General features: G+C 36.7%; 1 protein-coding gene across 2 annotated transcripts in view; it reads right to left on the reverse strand.

Moving 5' to 3' along the window:
* Positions 1-17,442, reverse strand: part of stat5a (signal transducer and activator of transcription 5a) — a 101,863-nt gene extending 84,421 nt beyond the window's left edge. Inside the window, exon 1 of one of the 2 annotated variants that reach the window (XM_051097925.1) lies at positions 17,302-17,442. The gene's annotated coding sequence lies outside the window, so the exon portion shown is untranslated. The remainder of the gene's footprint in view (positions 1-17,301) is intronic. The other variant, XM_051097917.1, reaches the window with a different exon arrangement.
* Positions 17,443-19,371: the final 1,929 nt, after the last annotated feature.

Here is a 19,371-nt window from a genome sequence, read left to right on the forward strand (position 1 = left end):
CAAAGCATTATAGGCTTTTGCTGCTGTTTTAGTTATACAATCATTTAACTTAAAGGGATAGTTCACCCAAAAATAAAAATTTGGCCATTAATTTCTCACCTTCATGTCGTTCCAAACCCGTAAGACCTTCGTTCATCTTCAGAACACAAATGAAGATATATTTGATGAAATCCGAGAGCTTTCTGACCCTGCATAGACAGCAAAACAACTGACATGTTCAAGGCCTAGAAAGGCAGTAAGGACATTGTTAAAATAGTCCATGTGACATCAGTGGTTCAACCGTTATGTTATGAAGCTACTCAAATGCTTTTTGTGTGCAAAGAAAACAAAAATAATGATTTTTTGGGGGTCAGAAAGCTCTCGGATTTCATCAAAAATATCTTAATTTGTGTTCCAAAATGAATGAAGATGAGGGTGAATAATTAATGACAGAAGTATCATTTTTTAATCCTTTAAAAGTCTCTTTGAATTTCTTCACCAAAATAAAAGCTGTAGGGTTTGACTCTTGTAAGTAAAGATATGAAGTCAAGTACCTAGCACAACAAGCTACACTAGAAATATGACTACAAATTATATATAGAAGCTTTAAAATGCCTTGAATTTAATCTGCATATTAAACCCATTTCAAAACTGTTTATATAAAACTTTTCCACAGTCCCTGAGCGCACGCTCTCATCACAAAACTTTTCTCTCTCTAAGCGGGATGTTAAATTTGCCATGAGGTATTCTGTCAAGACTGTGTCTGGTTATACATGTTTTAAACTGCATCATATTAGTCTCTGTACTACACATTCACAACCATTCAACTGTAATACCCACTGAGGCCTACTCAGTGTACTTCAACACCAAATAGGATACAATAGAGTGAAGTTAGAAGTGAGGTAGATCTTGTCATATGGGCATCACAGTCAATCTGCATTACAACCTACTGATGTCTGGTGGCAGATTAGGAGACCAGCGACACGTCTGGGAAGCTGGCGCTAATCACAAAAGCTTATGGATCATGTACTGCTTTCATTATCATCCTCAGTGCTGTTGGAAGATTGTCTTGCGGTAAGTTAATCTCCTGAAGGCCTTCCACATTCCCTCAGTCCAAATGGCAAACGCCGTGACCTTTACTAGACGTTTGCACCAAAGGATTCAAAAAACACAAAGCAGAATGTGAATGTCATTCACTAATAACTGCACCGGATTCGCAACAGGTTTGTACAGACATGCATTTGTTGCATTCTAATCCAATTTGTCCAGTTTAAAATATAATCCAGATTAGTTAGTTTTAGATTTGATTTTATTAGTTAGTTTTAGATTTTATTGTTTAATTTGATCAATTTCATAAATAATGAATATAAATAATGAATATTTAATATTTAAAAATTAACATATTCATATAAAAAATAATAATATAAAAATGACTAAAGCACATAAATAAAAAAAAATTGAACTCATATTAAAATGAAAACTGTATTAAATAAAAATATAAATAAAAATGTAAAATATTAATTAAAAACTGTAATAGTATATAAATAATACTATAATAACACTGAATTTAAGTCATGTACTGACTAAATAAAAAAAATCTCTCTCTCTCTAATGTATTTTAAATAAATGCTAAATTAAATATAGTTTTGAAACTGAAAACATATTTATTTTCAACCTTCACATACCAAAATGTATTTAAAAATGTATTTCAGGGGCAAGAAATACATTTCCAATCATACAATATTCCACATTAAGACTAAATGCAAACGTGGACGGAATAGCATTCAACAAAACTAGGTTTACTATAATTTAATGTTTATATTAGTATGTTCCTTGCTGAATTTTATTCAAATGTGTTATATATTCACAAGGTTTTCTTCAAATGTGACATGTATTTTCTTAGATTTAAATACATGAAGGGAAAAATGTATTTTTAATTGCTTTACTATTTTTAAAATATATTTTCAAAAATATACAAACAATGGCCAAAAAATATATTGGTAGAAAATTTATGTAAATAAATAGATTTTGAAATATTGTAGCATTTTTAAAAAGAAAACACATTTTTTTTGCTGTATATAGGTTGTTAAAGCAAAGCTTCAGGAAGCTGTGGTTTACAGTGAATTTATAACAGCTAAGGGGTGACGTTAGGCATGACGCGAAGCCCATTAGCTGTTATAAATTCGCTGTAAACCACGGCGTCACAGGGCTTATATATGCATAGTAAGGTTTCATAAAATAAAACGGAGCAAATAAATTGTAATGATATTAATAGAAACATTATTCTTCCGCCAAACAACGTAGTTCCTCAGAAACGGTTGTGGTTACAAGTGGTTGCTAAACAACACACAAGCGTAAACAAAGGTATATGTTTGTAGAGTAATTTACAACAGTTTAGAACAGGGGTGGCGAACGTCGGTCCTGGAGAGCCGCAGCCCTGCATAGTTTTGCTTCAACCCTAATCAAACGCACCTGAACAAGCTAATCAAGGTCTGAAGGGTTACTAGAAAGCAACAGGCAGGTGAGTTTTAATTAGGGCTGGAGCTGAACTCTGCAGTGCTACGGCTCTCCAGGACCGGAGTTCGCCACCCCTGGTTTAGAACGTGGCTCAGCCAATCAGAATCAAGGATCAGAATCTGTTCCATAAGATGGATTTTTTCAATGAATCGTTTTGATTTAAGTCTAAATGATTCTTTTACACATAACTGATTTTGCGTTTATGAATCCTACTCCAGCCCACTGGAGCGTAAGATTATCATGAATAACAACTTTGAATCCGTCCATCACACAAAGCTATCATACAGCATAATATATAGTGTTGTTTATACATGATAATTATACCTGGCTCTGAGCTGTCAGCTTAATGGAGTGTTTTTACCTTTTTAATACTCTCAGATGAATAACTTAACATCTGTCTCTCACTGTCTGTCATTCTCTTTTTCTGTGTGCTTAAGAGGCACCGCTTGGTTCGGTAAGCCTGTAATAGGCTTAAGCAGGACAGAAACACTCTTCTCTCTGCTCTCGCACTAGCTTTATGGCCAGCCTCTATCAGTGATTTATTCTCAGGGAGAAAACAGAAAGAGTGAGAGAGGCAGAAACAAACAGACACAGCATGGTGGACAGTGAGCAGTCAAGAGAGATTTACTCATTCAAGTCAACTGGAACAGATCTAAAACACTGGCATGCACACTGATGCATACAGAAATGAAACAAGAGCAGATAAAAGTGCCCTGACAGACAGACAGACAGACAGATAGACAGATAGATAGATAGATGGATGGATAGATAGATAGATAGATAGATAGATAGATAGATGGATAAGTAAAATATTCAAAGTTGCTTCATTACGTCATCAGCAGTTTGGGTAAACTGACCGCTGTATGAACCTGATAGTCAGATAAGCTAATCAGGACTCTGCCCTGAACTTTGACATCTGCCGCTGCCCCTCCTCCAGCCACCACCTTCTCACAAACATTTCTTATAAATGCTCATTTCACAACCATGACATTGAAATGAAGCATGAAATATAGATACAAGCTCAGAACAATCAATATTCATTACTAAGAAATATTCCACCACGGTGGTTCTATCAGTTCTATACTGACAGTCATAAAAAAACCATATGAGCTCATATACAAATACCCAGGCCACATCTATGTATGTATTTAAATCTAGATCATTCTTAGTTCTCTAAATAAACTCCACATCCTTACAGTCTCGTCAGTATAAACTTAGTTTCACTTCACTGATTCGGGCTGGTCTGTTTCTCTGTTCAGTCAATCCGTTTGTTCCTATGGGAATCTTTTAGAATGTCTCCTTCTCTTAACCGCTCCGATTTAATCACTTGTCCTCTGCAGCATTCACTCTTTCAGGATAAATGATTTTTTTGCGCAAAGATTTAACAAGACGCAACAAGCAGAATTAACTGATTTAATTAGTATTAAAGCTTGAATGAGCAAATGAAAAAAATATTTAACATTAAATTCTTATTAGTAGACATCTAATAAATAGCCTTTTTTTTTTTTTATTTATGTTTTTTTTTAAACTCTGCCCCGTGCGGTTGAGATGTCAGTCCATGGTAAATCTCGATTTAACGTCAAAGAACTATTTCATGAGTTATTTTGCAATAATAATCATTCCTTTAACTCTATTAGTATCTTGGATACATCTCATAACCTTCAGGGTGCACAAAGTTGAAAAAATATTTTTAAGTGTCTGTATAATATATATATAGCCGTAAAGCAATATGCATGCTATACCATGTCTTTAACTGACATATCAACCGTACGGTCACGCATGATTCGGATAATTATTATTATTAAACATTTCTGCATTTCTCATATATTTTGCTATATTTCTGTTCTTTACCCTCTACCCTGTTCACAACAACTTTATGGTTTCATCTCTACTTCCTTAATTGCTTGTTTGACCCTATTATCTGATGACTGACCAGCACCAATCTCGGTTCTGTGTGACTGACTGAAGTTTATAAACTGCTGCTCTCACTTGAAAAACCTGAAATTCCCATCCCTCCGTGGAAACAGCAGACACAGAGATGGGGCAGTATAGCTGTGGAAAAGTTGCTCTCTCTTCTCTTCCTTTTGGTAGATTTATTCCCTATCAAAGTTATCTCAACCGTACGGTAGAGATATCAGTTAAAGGGTTAAAGGAGTGATGACACGAAAAATCACGTTAAGAAATCAAAAGATGTCCTCATTATAAACTAAGCATTTAATTAATCAAGCTCCAAAAACAGCTCGTTTTGGATCCAGTGGGGCAAGGTGATCTCACCTAGCCCCGGTCATTTGCATAAACTCCACCTCTATAGCAAGACATCACCATAGGCCACGCCCACTCGCATTCAGTTGCTAACGGCTGACACTTGAATATGCTGAATGCGAGTGTTGTGTTACGTCAAAAGCAAATGAAAATCTTGTCTTGTCAACACTAATTAGCGCATACAGATGTGCGTTCACTTTCTGACACAGTCCACACGCTTGAGTCTGTCATCAATAGGACAAATAGAGTGAAAGAACGCTCGTTTGACACGTTTGGTTTAAACAGCTCGTTTGCATCTTTGTACAGATAACAGAAGGATCCCAGCGTAAGGAACAAATGGATAGTTTATTTTTAATGGCATACCGGTTTGTATTTTGTTTTGTAAACGGGGCACAATGTCATGGAGAGTTCACGTTGAGAGATGAAGCAGTACTAGATCTGACTGCAGCTGATTGGTTTGTCTGGAAATGACAATTTTGATCATGTTGTCAAAACACTCAAAACATGAAATGGTGAGGGGGCGTTGAATGGCCTTAAAAACTGTTTCTGAGAGAGGTTCAGAATGAGGGTTGAAAATAACTATTTTGCCACATATTTATTTTCTTGTTTGTTTGTTTTGTTTTGTGCAAAAACCTTTATTAACATTATAACTTAACCTCAAGGAATATATTAAAATAATTTAAAAAATCCATGTCATGACCCCTTTAAAGGTGACATATCATAAAAATCGGACTTAAAAATCGTTTAAGTGCTACAATCAGGTCCCTGGTGTATCTACCAACCCAGAAAACGTGAAAAAGAACAACTAAGTAAATTTTTTTTGGTAAGTCTTTCTCTACAAGCATGTGAAAAAACAAGCCGTTCAGATTTCGCTCCCCCCGTGATGTACAAAGGGGATCTTATTATAATATTACCGCCCCTCAATCTGTTTGCACCCACTGTGCTATCATTGTATTTTCACAAGCGTCAACGGCGTACCATTTCTAATGACATATTTGTAATGACATAACCAACTGTTTTTGTAAATCCTTTGTGTTTTTACAGTTTAAGCGCAATAAGATATGAAAAGGTTTAGTTTAGTACTCACATGCCGTGTGACAGCCGCTTTCTGCGTGCATGATTCAGATGTGTGCGCTCAGAAAACCCTATATCAGACGTTTAAACTAATATGGTTTAAAATGCATGATTTCAGCATGATATACATGATAATCAAAACCAAACAGATGTTTTTTAGTATCTGAGGTACGAGCTGTAAAGGCACAGCCCTATTCTGGGAAAGGGGGTGGGGAGGAGCAACTAATTTGCATTTAAAGAGACATGCACGAAAACAGCTGAAAAAAATATATCACGGTTTGTGCAAAAATATTAAGCAGCACAATGCACCAAATCAGCATATTATAACTTCTGAAGGATCATGTTGAAAAATCAGCTTTGTAATCAAAGGAATGAGTTAAAAAGAAAAAGGAAAAGAGATTAAAATAGAAAACACACTAAACTGCAATAATACTTCAAGGAGAAGTTCACTTCCAGAACAAGAATTTACAGGTAATGTACTCAGTCCCTTGCCATCCAAGATGTTCGTGTCTTTCTTTCTTCAGTTGTAAAGAAATAATGTTTCTTGAGGAAAACATTCCAGGATTTGTCTCGATATAGTGGACTAATATGGTGCCAGCGAATTTGAACTTCCAAAATGCAGTTTAAATGCAGCTTCAAAGGGCTCTAAACGATCCCAGCTGAAAAATAAGGGTCTTATCAAAACAAATTTCAAAACAAATTGATAATTTACACCCTACATCACTGTTTTACCTTTTTTTTGTAAAGGGCGTTTGATGTTCTTTGCATGTTCACTTTGTAAACACTGGGTTGGTACTTCTGCAGGGATGTAGGATGATTTTGAAGTTGGGGAAGAAAACGAGACAGGAGTTTTTTGACATACCCTAACTGTATTGACCGTATTTAACCCGGAAAAAAACAGAGTTCACACAGACCTAGACAAGACGAGAATTTGAGGTTAAAAAGTATATAAATTGTCAATTTGTTTTGAAAATGACTGATTGTTTTGCTAGATAAGACTCTTCTGTCTTGCCTGAGATTGTTTAGAGTCCTCTGAAGCTGCATTTAAACTACATTTTGGAAGTTCAAACTTGGGGGCACCATTGAAGTCCATTATATGGAGATAATTCCTGAAATTCTTTCCTCAAGTAACATAATTTCTTATCAACTGAGGAAAGAAAGACATGGAACATCTTGGATGACAATGGGGTGAGTACATTATCTGTAAATTTTTGTTCTGGAAGTGGACTTCTCCTTTCAAAATCTTACTGTTTGTACTATATTTACTGTATTCTGATCACATACATATGAGCGTAAGAAATTTTTTTCAAACACACACACCCTAAACGGACTACTTCCTAAATTTCAGCATATCTCTGTTCCTTCCCCATAAAACTCTTAGTAACTGTTGCTGATTAAAAAAAAAAAAACATATTCATGAACATGTTGGTGGTCTCAGATGAATTAAGTATTGCCTTAAGAAAAATATAAATGTTCAAAAAAAATTCAGATAAACCACATACAGGAAAAAAAAGCAATTATTGAATTTCATTATTTCTGTGGCTGTGTGCCCTGTGGACATTACATAATAGGTATGAATTTTCAGTGTGCATACACTTAAAAAAATGGTGCTTTAAAAGGTTCTTCACAGCAATAGAAGAACCATTTTTGGTTCCACAAAGAACCATTCAGTCAATCTCTTTCTTACCTTTTTTTAATCTAAAGAACCTTCTATTGCCACAAAGAACCTTTTTTTGTGAAACAGAAAGATTCTTCAGATGTTAAAGGTTCTTTATGGAACCATTTAGACAAAAAGGTTCTTCTATGGCATTGTGAAGCACCTTTATTTTTAAGAGTGTAAATGAAAAGTACAACAAAAAAAAAACCATCAACCATTTATTAAATCCCATGGGGACTGACAATCAGATGACTCTTAAATTGTCCTGTATACAGGAATGGCTAGAGTACTGTCTGTATATGATCAGGCAAGTGATGTGAATCACATTCTCAAAAATGGCTTTCAAAACAGGTGCTTTTAGAAACTCAAAAAACTAGCCACTGGGGTGGTCCCATGAGGACTAAAGCTTTCCTTAAGGCCATTTTCCGGCATTCACACCGCCAGCAGGAACTCTGAGAGGACTGAGCCAGCCAACAGCAATGTCATTTAAGCCAGGCATTCAACAGCACCAACAACTGGAGGATGGAGAGTTGTGTGGGCTTTAGTGTGAACACACCAAAAAGCAGGCACTTCTGCCAAAAGGTACAGTATAGCAACTAAGACAATGTTCCTCCAGTGCAAAAGCCACCTAAACTCACAGTAGCCTTGAGCAGGGCTTGTAACCATAGTGACTGATAACGACAGTAGGCTAAATATCAGCTTTTGAAACAGTTTAGCATTGCAGACAAAATGTTACTTTCATCCTCTCAGATATCAGGCCAAAAACTTCTTTTACTCAGACACATTTGTGACCCTTGACCACAAAACCAGTCATAAAAGCTGAATAAATAAGCTTTCCATTGATGTATGGTTTGTTAGGATAGGACAATATTTGGCCGAGATACAACTATTTGAAAATCTGGAATCTGAGTATGCAAAAAAATCAAAATATTGAGAAAATCACCTTTAAAGTTGTCCAAATGTAGTCTTAGCAATGCATATTACTAATCCAAAAATTAAGTTTTGATATATTTACTAAATATCTTCATGGAACATGATCTTTACATAATATCCTAATGATTTTTGGCATAAAAGAAAAATCGATAATTTGACACATACAATGTATTGTTGGCTATTGCTACAAATATACCCACGCTTAAGACTGGTTTTGTGGTCCAGGATCACATTTAACAGGTGATTGCCATGCTCTCCAACCGCACAATCACAGATTCAAAAGCAATCAAGAACATTTTAATAATTTGAAGAAAAAAAAATTCACCATAAAGAGCCTTTTGTGGAATTGAAGGGTTCAATGGATGCTAAAAGTTCTTCATTCATTAGAAGTCTGTGGGCATTTCTGATACAGCAAGTCACAAAACTGATTGATAGAAGCATGGATGCATATTTGCATCTTCAAAAACTTGAGAAAAACACACCAGTGGGTGTGGGCGACTCCAAAGCAAATGGCATGAGCATTAGAACTCAAGATCAAAGTCTTTCCTCTTTTACAATAAACAGCACTTCATTGGGAGTGACTGCTAACAGGCTTACATTAACCACAGCAGTTTCTCTCTTTGTCATCTGATGCTCTGTTATCTTTCTGTCTACCCGAGCACTGAGCGCTGGATGGGCGGATGGCAGTCAAGGTCAGTTAGCAGAACGTGAGAAACCCCAAAAAACAGATAATGTGTAAACCCCAGCAACAGACACAAACACTAGAAGAGGAAGACGCCAGCAAAGACGCACGGAGAGAGCGCAAACAGAAAGTGAAAGCACATGAAAGAGTTGTTTAAATATAGATTTAGAGGAAACTAAAAAGTAGAACACACTCTTGCAGTGGTCAATGGTAAATATTCAGTTTAGCTGTTTTAGTGCTTAGGGATTTTAAGCAATTACAGTCTAGTCAACGTCCTTTGAATAAATTTCATATACAACGCAGAGTATGTTTAAATGTAAAGCTGCTTAAAACTGCACAAATCGATGATAGTACTAGTTTCTGAATGAACACGAACTGAGGAAGCTGCTCTATCACTTGCTAAATTTCCCTTACTTTCGTTTCCTCAATCGCTATGACTTTTGATTCATTAAGTGTTTGAACAAGTACTTCATGTATGTGCATATACGCACCTCATGGCCAAAAGGACATGCACACAAACATCTAAACAATGGGTTTATTGTTTAATGGGTTCCATTAACAATTCTTTTAGTATTTTTAATGAATAAATATTGCAAAAGGTGTGCCACAACTCATTATTAAACAACAATACTAAACCAGACTAAATGTGGTAAAACTACTCTTCCAAAGATAATGGACAGAATTTGAAATCTGAGACTTTGTGTTATATCAAAAGTAACAATGCACAAAGCTTAGTCTTGTGGGAGGCACACTATGTACTGTTCATTCATCAACTGAAACAGCAACAATTGGGATTTAAGAATCGATACTTCTTTATAAAAATTAGAATCTATTAAAATTAAGAAATCTTTTTTTGTTTACCCAGCCCTAGCCTAGTTTTCAATGACCTCCTTTGTCACTGCAGTACGGTGTTGAACATAAAAAGTGACGCAGAGTCTCTGTTCTCTTCATAAATAAATAAAGGCCTAAGCCTACATGCTCATCCTGTAGGTTCATTATTAAAAATGAAAAAGTGAAAAAAATAAAAGCAATTTAAATGTTATTACAATTAAAACATGAAAATGACGGGTAATAATAGATTATGACGGAATTTTTGCAACCCTGTCCATCAAAATGACAGACAATGTTAAAGGGGTCCTATTACGCTCTTTAACAGAGTCTTGATTTTGTTTTGGGGGTGTACTAGAACATGCTTTCATACTTGGTGGTTCGAAAAACGCATTATTTTTAACATAATTTACATTATTACAATACATTTCTTCCAGCCTGGCACAAATAACTCGATTAGGTCCGGTTAGTTGTCCCACTGCGTTGCGATTGGCGAACAGCTTAGACGTGTTTCAGCACTGCCACACCCCTTGTCAAAGAAGCAAGTTTCGTGTACAACTGTTAGCGCAAGCTAGATTAAAGTGATTCTTACGTTTTAAATATGCGGCTTCGGCATGTGTTTCGACCCCCTGTACTGCACACGTCTGCGGCGCGTTACTGCTCTGAATCGGCTATTCTAATCAAAGCTTGTGTCTATACCCGCTGCGCTGCGGCTCTTTGAAGCGGCTCTCCGCGCTGCATCGTTAGGGTAGTCCCCCATCTTATCCACCCCCCAACAATTCAAATTTCCGTGGGTGGGATTTAATTTGATGCTATTCTAATAGACCGCGTTGTGACATCATTGCATGTGGAAAACAATCGTTGTAGTCCAAAGGAGCCGTTCGTTGTAGTTTTTGAAAAGGGATTGTAATTTTTTAAAAACGAAATATCTCCTTTTGGAGTGGACTTTGAGATTTGTAACTTTGTAGATCTTTTTTATGCCCAAACATACACACCACACACTGACTAAAGTTCAAAAAGTGAAAAAGCATAATAGGACCCCTTTAAAGTCTAACGCAACGTGTGGTCAATCGTGACATTTCATTTTCAAAAAGTAAATCAATTTTTATTTTTTTAAAGAAAATCACCAATCGTTTCACCAGATAAGACCCTTATTCCTTGGTTGAAATCGTGTAGAGCCTTTTGAAGCTGCGCTGAAACTGCAGTTTGGACCTTCAACCCGCTGATCCCCATTGAAGTCCACTATATGGAGAAAAAGGACTGTTTTCTTCAAAAACCTAAATTTCCTTTCCAATTAAGAAAGACATGAACATCTTGGATGACAAAGGGGTGAGTAAATTATCAGGACATTTTTACTGTGGAAGTAAATTAATCCTTTAAATTTATTTAAAAAAATAATGAAAATCAGGATTTTCACAAAAATACTAAGTAGCACAACAGTTTTCACCATTCTTGAGCACCAAATCATGTTAGAGTGATTTCTAAAGGTTCATGCTGAAAATTCAGCTTTGCCATTAGTGGAATAAATTTCACTTTTTAAATATATTAAAATAGAAAATTGTTATCTTAAAATGCAATAATATTTCACAAAATGACTGTTTTCCTACTAATTCCAAACGTTTGAGCGGTAGTTTATTTCATTTATTATAATATACAAAATACTACTAACAAAACATGTAATGTGTATTTTTAACTAGACGTTATCATATGAACAGACAATCATTAATTACACTATATTAAGCTGTAGATTTTTCACTAAAATAAACCAGCTCATAAGAGTCTTTCAAACATCATTTGATTCTGGCATTTGTGAACAAATCCCACAGGCCCAAACACAAGCACACAGGGTTTGCAACAACTCTCATCCCATAAAAATCTGGAATACATAATCAAGGAACAAATCAAGATTAACAGGCCTTGTAATCTACAGCAACATCTTCTTGCTCATTTGGGGATAGTGTCACCATAGGCTTATTTAAAGCAGCCAAAATGAGAAACTTTATTGGAAAAACTTCAATGCAGCATATGGCTGACTTTATGAACTTCAGTATAATCAATACGATATGCTTGCCCTTCTTTATGCATCACAACAGAAGCACATGTTGTGATGCTGGTTAAAAAATGCTAACCATTAGGCCTACAATCCAGAAAAACAAGCCAAATGTGCTGATCTTGCTGCACAGACCTTTGATTCGCTCTCGCATTTCCAGGTGCTCGTTAAAGAAGAGCTTTCCAAGAAAATGCACAGATATATGTGTAACCAAATAAAAAACACAACTCTGCCCTCTACTTCGGTTTACAGACCTTCTTTCAGCTCACTCTGCCTTTCTATCTCTTCCTCTCTTTCTGTACACAGTGTGCCGGTCAACATTTTGAACGTATTCCCTGCACAGCGATCACGTCCCAGTCAACCCTCTCAAACGCTGTACGTCGACTCCACAAAGAGGGCATCAACCGCACAAACTTTAGCAGCACAGGTTAACCTAGGTTGTACAGTCCAGCTAAACAAATACACGGTGTGCCAATAGGGCTAAATGTTCAAATGCACCTCCAGTTCACTTATTTATGAAATGTGATATTTCGACGGATCTGAGGGTTACCAGAGTTTCCCTTCTAATCCCACACCAAATCCTCGACATTCCTGATTTCTCACAGGCAGGACTGGCCAAACAATTTTGCCAAACATATGTTTGACTTCCAGTCATGGGAAGAGACAATAACTAAAGGCGTCTTTACAAGCTGCATCATTGTCAGACTAAACTATGCCTGCTCAGACCCACCTTGGCCCCTAATATTACAGTATACAGTAATGTAATTGCTGTGTAAATGCATCTAAGCCATCTCTGGGCAGGATTAAACAGTCTGTGTAAAGATACCTAAATGCCACTACAGAAGTGCTTCTGTGCCACCTTTGCAGTGTAAATTTGCTTGGCCCATACAAACTTGCATTGCACAGGTAAAACAAGCATTTCTGAAGTGGCATTTAGGTGTCTTTACACAGTGTTTAATGCTGCTCAGAGGTGGCATAAATGCATTTTGTATACAGCTGATACTGCACCTTTGTACAGTACTTTGATATTAGGGACTGAGGTGGGTCAGAGCAGATATCATTTATTTAGTCTGGCTTTACACAAAATCTTGAGCAGGCACAGAGGAGGTTTAAATTGGCTGTGTAAATCTACCTTTAGTTCAAGGATTAGTTCACTCCTGAATTAAAATTTCCTGATAATTAACTCACCCCTGAGCCATCCAAGGTGTTCATGTCTTTCTTGCTTTGCTAGATAAGACCCTTATTCCTCCGTTGGGATCGTGTAAAACCCTTTGAAGCTGCATTGAAACTACAATTTAGACCTTAAACCTGTTGATCCCCAATGAAGTCCACTATATAGAGAAAAATCCCAGAATGTTTTCCTCAAAACCTTAATTTCTTATCGGCCAAAGAAAGAAAGACATGAACATCTTGGATGACATGGGGTGAGTACATTATCAGGAAATTTTTATTCTGGAGTGAACTAATCCTTCAAGAGACAGAGAAAGAGATCTGTCCCTTTTTTCTACAGGTGGAAACATAGCAAAACAAACATTAAAAGGCTTATTTTATAGCACATAAAACATAATTATCCAAGATGTAAATATCCGTATGGAAATAAGCAATTAGAAACATTTCCAATTCAACTTTTAAATACTACATTTTTCTCTTAATGTACCCCACTGAAAAGAAACCAAATGGGTTAGCCTAAACCATATACAGGTTTCTTGTTGCAAACACCCACCAATTTGCATGTCTGCCCACCAATTTGTTTGTTTACTCTTTGTTGTCATGACAGGCCAGCTGTTTCAAAGCGTGTGTGGTCTTAAGTAATGACCTCCGATGCTAAATTACTGCCAACTGAAAACACATCTTGAAGTAAAGCTAGTAAGGCGTTAGATCAATGAATGACTGACACTGGTCAAGTACATAAACACTCTACTTAAGCGGCTCCTAAGTGCTCATTGAGAAACACATTTCTCCAGCCTGAAATGCAAGCACAAACTTCGTAAGCCTCCTCCAGCTGAGCTACTACAAAACACAATGTGAAATCAAAGCATACTTCAGACTTATGTAATAAATTCTAAACTGGGCTAAAAATCCATTTTTTATTTTAAATCAGTGTATGATATCACTGTAAAGCTAGTAACGTTTTTACCAAATGCTAATCTATTATGTATTTCCAATAGGCAGTGCTTTATCGCAACAAACTGTGACTAAGCAGACGGGCTGCTCCTTGTCATTTATTAATGTATACACAGGAATGGGAAGTCATGCATAAAATTCCCCTCCTGAACTTCATATAATGATTCATATCTGACAGACATATGTGGTTAACGCTATTGGTAATTGCTAATGATACTTGCATTCAAACATTTGACAGCAACACCTTCACTGTTCTTATTACATAGAAGACACAAGGTCCACTGAAGTGCTTTGAAACACAAGTACTGCTCACTGCAGAGCCAAATGGCCTCCAGCTCCCCCTCTCTGGAGGTCCAGCTCCACCTCTGTGTGAACTAATGGGTGGAGTTAGGGTTAGGATAGGGTAAGGGGTAGGGTTAGGGTGTGGTTAGGTGTCTATCTCCACCCATTACCTCCAGTGAGGGGGAGCTAGAGCTCCAGCTCCTCCCATTTGGCTCTGCAGCGAGCACCCTCTCTTGAAACATGCAGCGTTATTCTATGTGTTGACGTAATTTCAACTGAAACAGGAAGACAGTCCCACCCCCTTTTTAATATAGCCAATAGCGTTTTGTTTATATCACAGCTTGGGCTAGAGCCCTACACAGCTTGATAAAACCACATTTGACAGCGTATGACAGACACAATCTCATCCATATCAAATTCAAATGGGTCCGATATGTTTTATGGTCCACACCAACTCGCACATATGATCCACTCCATACTATCATGTCTCTCTCTGGACCGGAGCAGACCGTGTGTGTGACACAAGCGGTTTGTGTGCAGTGGTTTGTGTGACACAACGTGAAACCAGACTTAATCCACCAAAACGGAATGCATATTTACACCGTCTGAATCGTTCCCTATCCTCTATATAGTGCACTACATGCCATTTAATGTACAGAAAATACTAACTCTATGAACAAGCGACCGATTTCACCAGGGTTGCCAGGTTTTCACAACAAAACCCACCCAATTGCTACTGAAAACTAACCCACTTGCGTATGGTAAAATCACATTCCTGGGGGTAAAATACATGTTTTTTGCAGGGTTCCCCTGGTAAAATTTGCATTCCAGGGACTACATATCACGTTATTGGGGTCACTTCAACCCGCAGACATGAAAACAACCCACAGCAACAGTGTTAAAGGAGCCTAATTCCACAGGAAAACTGTGGACTTGGCAACACTGGATTTCAACGTCTATTTATAATGTAGGGGGCGGGACACTTCAGATTCTAGAGAGCATTTGATTGGACAAAGTTTGGAGAGCAGCTGAAGTGCAGGGTGATGTCATCAAAATCATTTATCCATATCGGGGTAAGTTAGATACTGTAAGTTTTCAATAGTTATATGTAAATGCGATTTTTTTTAACTGTTTTGAATCACAGTAGCTTATAGATAACCTTAAGAGTAACATATTCATACTAAAAGCCCAAAAAACATCAATTTTGATTTCATGGGGACTTCAAAGTGTGTGATAGATTGATAGCCTGAGTGTTTACTCCAATGCACAAAAAAGAAAAATCAAACTAACTACTGTAGCTATTTGATGACTAGTGTCAGCGATCACTCGCTATACAAGATAATACCAATAATCTAACTGCAAGATAAATAGCAAGATAAATAAAAACTTAGAAAAGATAAATTAAAGCTACACCAAGTAACACACAATTAAGAAATATATTAGGAAGAGTTAAATTTGCTCAAACTAACATCCTTACGCAACTGCTCTGCGTATGCGTGCGAACTTTCTGCGACGATCATTGTTGATCAATTTATTTATGCTCAGCCTCTGGTAACATGTTAATCATAAGGCAATACATTACAATACTACTGGAAAGAACAGCATTCGTGTCTAATATTTTGATCAAAGGTTTAAGTGTCAAGAGGTGATAACATTTACAGTAGCTATGCTCTGGCCATTTTCAACATGCGCTCAACATGCCTGCAATTACGATTTCGTTCTCAGTAATAACAAATTCATCAAAATGAGTTCTTTTCATTTTAAGAGCGTATTAAAAAGCAATGTGGTCACATTAAGAAATAGGTATAGGTAAAACGCACAACGCACATGTATACGCTTCGCAGCCTATATGAATGCACAGAAGCGCACGCATGCAAACACTTGACACGGTTGAACGGAAACTAACAAATTGCATGATGGGAGATAAAAGAATCTGCCGTGGAAGATAATATCAAAGGGGAAAATAAAAAACATGCCTTCAACTTTCTTTGGGCAGCTGCAACTGTCGTGCGTCAGGGCTAATAAACTCAGTTTCACAGCGCTACAACTAAAAAAAAATACCCATTGGACTTAATATATCGGTTAAAAAGAGTCTTTCGTGTAATCTACTCGTCTCTTGTATTTGCAGTGGCAGTCGCGTGGCCAAAATGAATGTGACACCTCAAAACGGAAGGACAGTTGACAATTCGGCAAGAGGTATGGCTTTAATAACACACTCCTGCTTTATTTAAATCTCCAGTCATAACCGAACGGTCGCAATGTTTCAATCATTAACTCTTCGTAACGCAATAAACTTTCACTCTCTGAAACCCATTTGGCTTTTCAACCACGAGCCCTAAAGAAGAGAGAACTGCTCACTGACAGCTCCGCACTATCGCTCAAGTTCTCCCCTCATAACGGTAAATTCAACAGCCTAGCGAAAACTTTCGCTCGGAGCGTGCGCTTGTTTCGCGCCGAGCGCTTAATGTGTCAGAATTAAGTTTAAATGCGAACGGGTCAAACGCGCAGAAATGTGGAGCCGCATTCGCTGGACTGGAATGGAGTTGGAAATGTGAGCTGGACTGTCCGTGAGACTTGACAGGCGTGCTGGAGGGGGGCTGGACTCTCTGCCTGTTGATCCGATAAAAAAAAAACAGGGTGCAAGAGCTTGGGGCTTGCGAAACACCGGTGGCAAACGCGCACTGTCAGAACTGAACAGAAACCTTTTAAATAAGATATTATTAGACATGCTATGTATTTTGAAAGCACTAAGAGCAGCTTTAATCCAGCGTGAAAACTCCAGCCCAGTGAAGCCTCAACAAGATCAACCTTAGACATTTGTTTATAAACAACTACGCTGTTAAAACAACAACATTTGGCATCGACAAACAACATTTAAGACACGCTGGAAGCGCACAGATGCATGCAACGTACCTCGGCAGGTCTTCTAAATCCGCTGTCGTTTCGCATAAAAGTACAGCAAAGCTCCAGATAGCGCCTACGACCCAGAAAGGCAACCTTTCTGCCCCGTCTATCTCAACCAGCAGTGGGTTACGCAGTTTTTCATGTGCTTCTACCCCTCCTCTCTCTCTCTCTCTCTCTCTCTCTCTATCTCTCTCTCGCTCTCTCTCTCGCTCCCTCAGCGATGACCGATTCGTTCACGAATCGTTCATTTGAGTCGAATCGCATTAATGAATCGTCTGAACTGTTTCGTGAAATCCCTTTTTTATTTTTTACTGTATGAATATTAACATGAAAGCAATACAATTTGCTTTTTAAGAAGACACAAAGAATGAATAAAGGGATACAGTTTTCATTGCTCTCGGATGAACAGACTTTTGGATCTAAATCAACTTTGAATAAAGAAAAAAGAGGTCTGGGACCTCTTAGTTAATTTTTGTTTGTTTATGTGAAAAAAACAAAAAAACAAAAACAAAAACAAAACAAGAAACACAAATTAATTATGTAATATGTTCCTATATCTTTTTTTAAGTGGTAAAACAATCCAAAGAAAACATATTATGAAACATATTTATTTGATTCAAAGTACCGCAAATGCAGTAAAATAAACATTTAAAATATTTTTACTATTAAAATAACTGTTTTCTATTTGAATACAATTTAAAATGTAATTTATTCCTCTGATCAAATCTACATTTTCAGCATCATTATGCCAATCTTGTGTCACATGATCCTTCAGAAATCATTCTAATATGCTAATTTGCTCTTCAAGAAGCATTTATTATTGTTATTATTATTATTATTATCATCATCATCATCATCATCATCATCAATACTTAAAACAGCTGAGTATATTTTTTCAGGATTCTTTGATGAACAGAAAGATCCAAAGGTTAGATCCAAACCTTTTCAAAGGTTAGAATTTATCTGAAGTAAAAAGCTTTCATAACATTATACACTATACGATTCAAAAGCGTTATATATTAGGATTATAGAAATTAATACTTCAATTTAACGAGGATGCTTTAAATTGATCAAAAGTGATAATAATGACATTTATAATGTTACAAAAGATTTATATTTCAGATAAATGCTGTTTTTCTGAACTTTTTATTTATCAAAGAAAGCTAAAAAAAAGCTGTTCTCAACCTAATAATAATAATAAATATTTTTGACCAGCAAATCAGAACATAAGAATGATTTCTGAAGAATCATGTGACTGGAGTACTGATGCTTAAAAATTCAGCTTTGAAAAAACAGAATAAATTACATTTTAAAATATACTCAAATAGATAACAATTATTTTAAATAGCAAAAATATTTAAAAATGTTACTGTTTTTGCTGTACTTAAATCAAATAAATGCAGGGTTGGTAAGCAGAAGAGTCTTCTTTAAAAAAAAACAAAAAAAAAACAGTAAAAATCTTACTGTTCAAAAACTTTTGACTGGTAGTGTATATATATGGGTTCATTGAAACGTAACTTTTTTTTTAGCAATTTTAAAATGTAACTGCAAATTATATTTAGGTTCTGAATTACTTTGTTTTCATGAGCTGAATTAAGCATGCAACAAACTGAACTGGGATAAAAATCTCTATTGAAAAAGACTCCATTGAACCCCTTTATTGATAAAAACGCATACATATGGCTGTACTAGTGCGATTTAGCACGCAATATGCTAAGCCGGGACCACGTGATGTTGCAATTACGTCATGACGTAAGGAATCACTGTGCTTCGAACCTGTTCTTCTAAACGAACTGTTCAAAAGAGCCGATTCGCGGAAATGAGTCGGACTTCCCATCAACTAGCTACTCTCTTTCGCACTTCTAACCGCCCGCTTCCGGTGTTGTTTCACTACTGACAGTCGCGTAGTTTATGCTAGGAAATGTAAGGTAAGGTGAATGTAAGGTAGGTCGCTATAGTCGTTTAAAAAGCCCTGCGCACTTTAAAAGGCAAATTATTATTTTAGATGTGCTAAAGGTTTAATATATGCCCTGCGGACGGGGGTGGGGCTATGAAATATAAAGACGGTTAGCGGAGCGC

This window comes from Labeo rohita, chromosome 3, assembly GCF_022985175.1.
Source record: "Labeo rohita strain BAU-BD-2019 chromosome 3, IGBB_LRoh.1.0, whole genome shotgun sequence".
Taxonomy (NCBI): domain Eukaryota; kingdom Metazoa; phylum Chordata; class Actinopteri; order Cypriniformes; family Cyprinidae; genus Labeo; species Labeo rohita.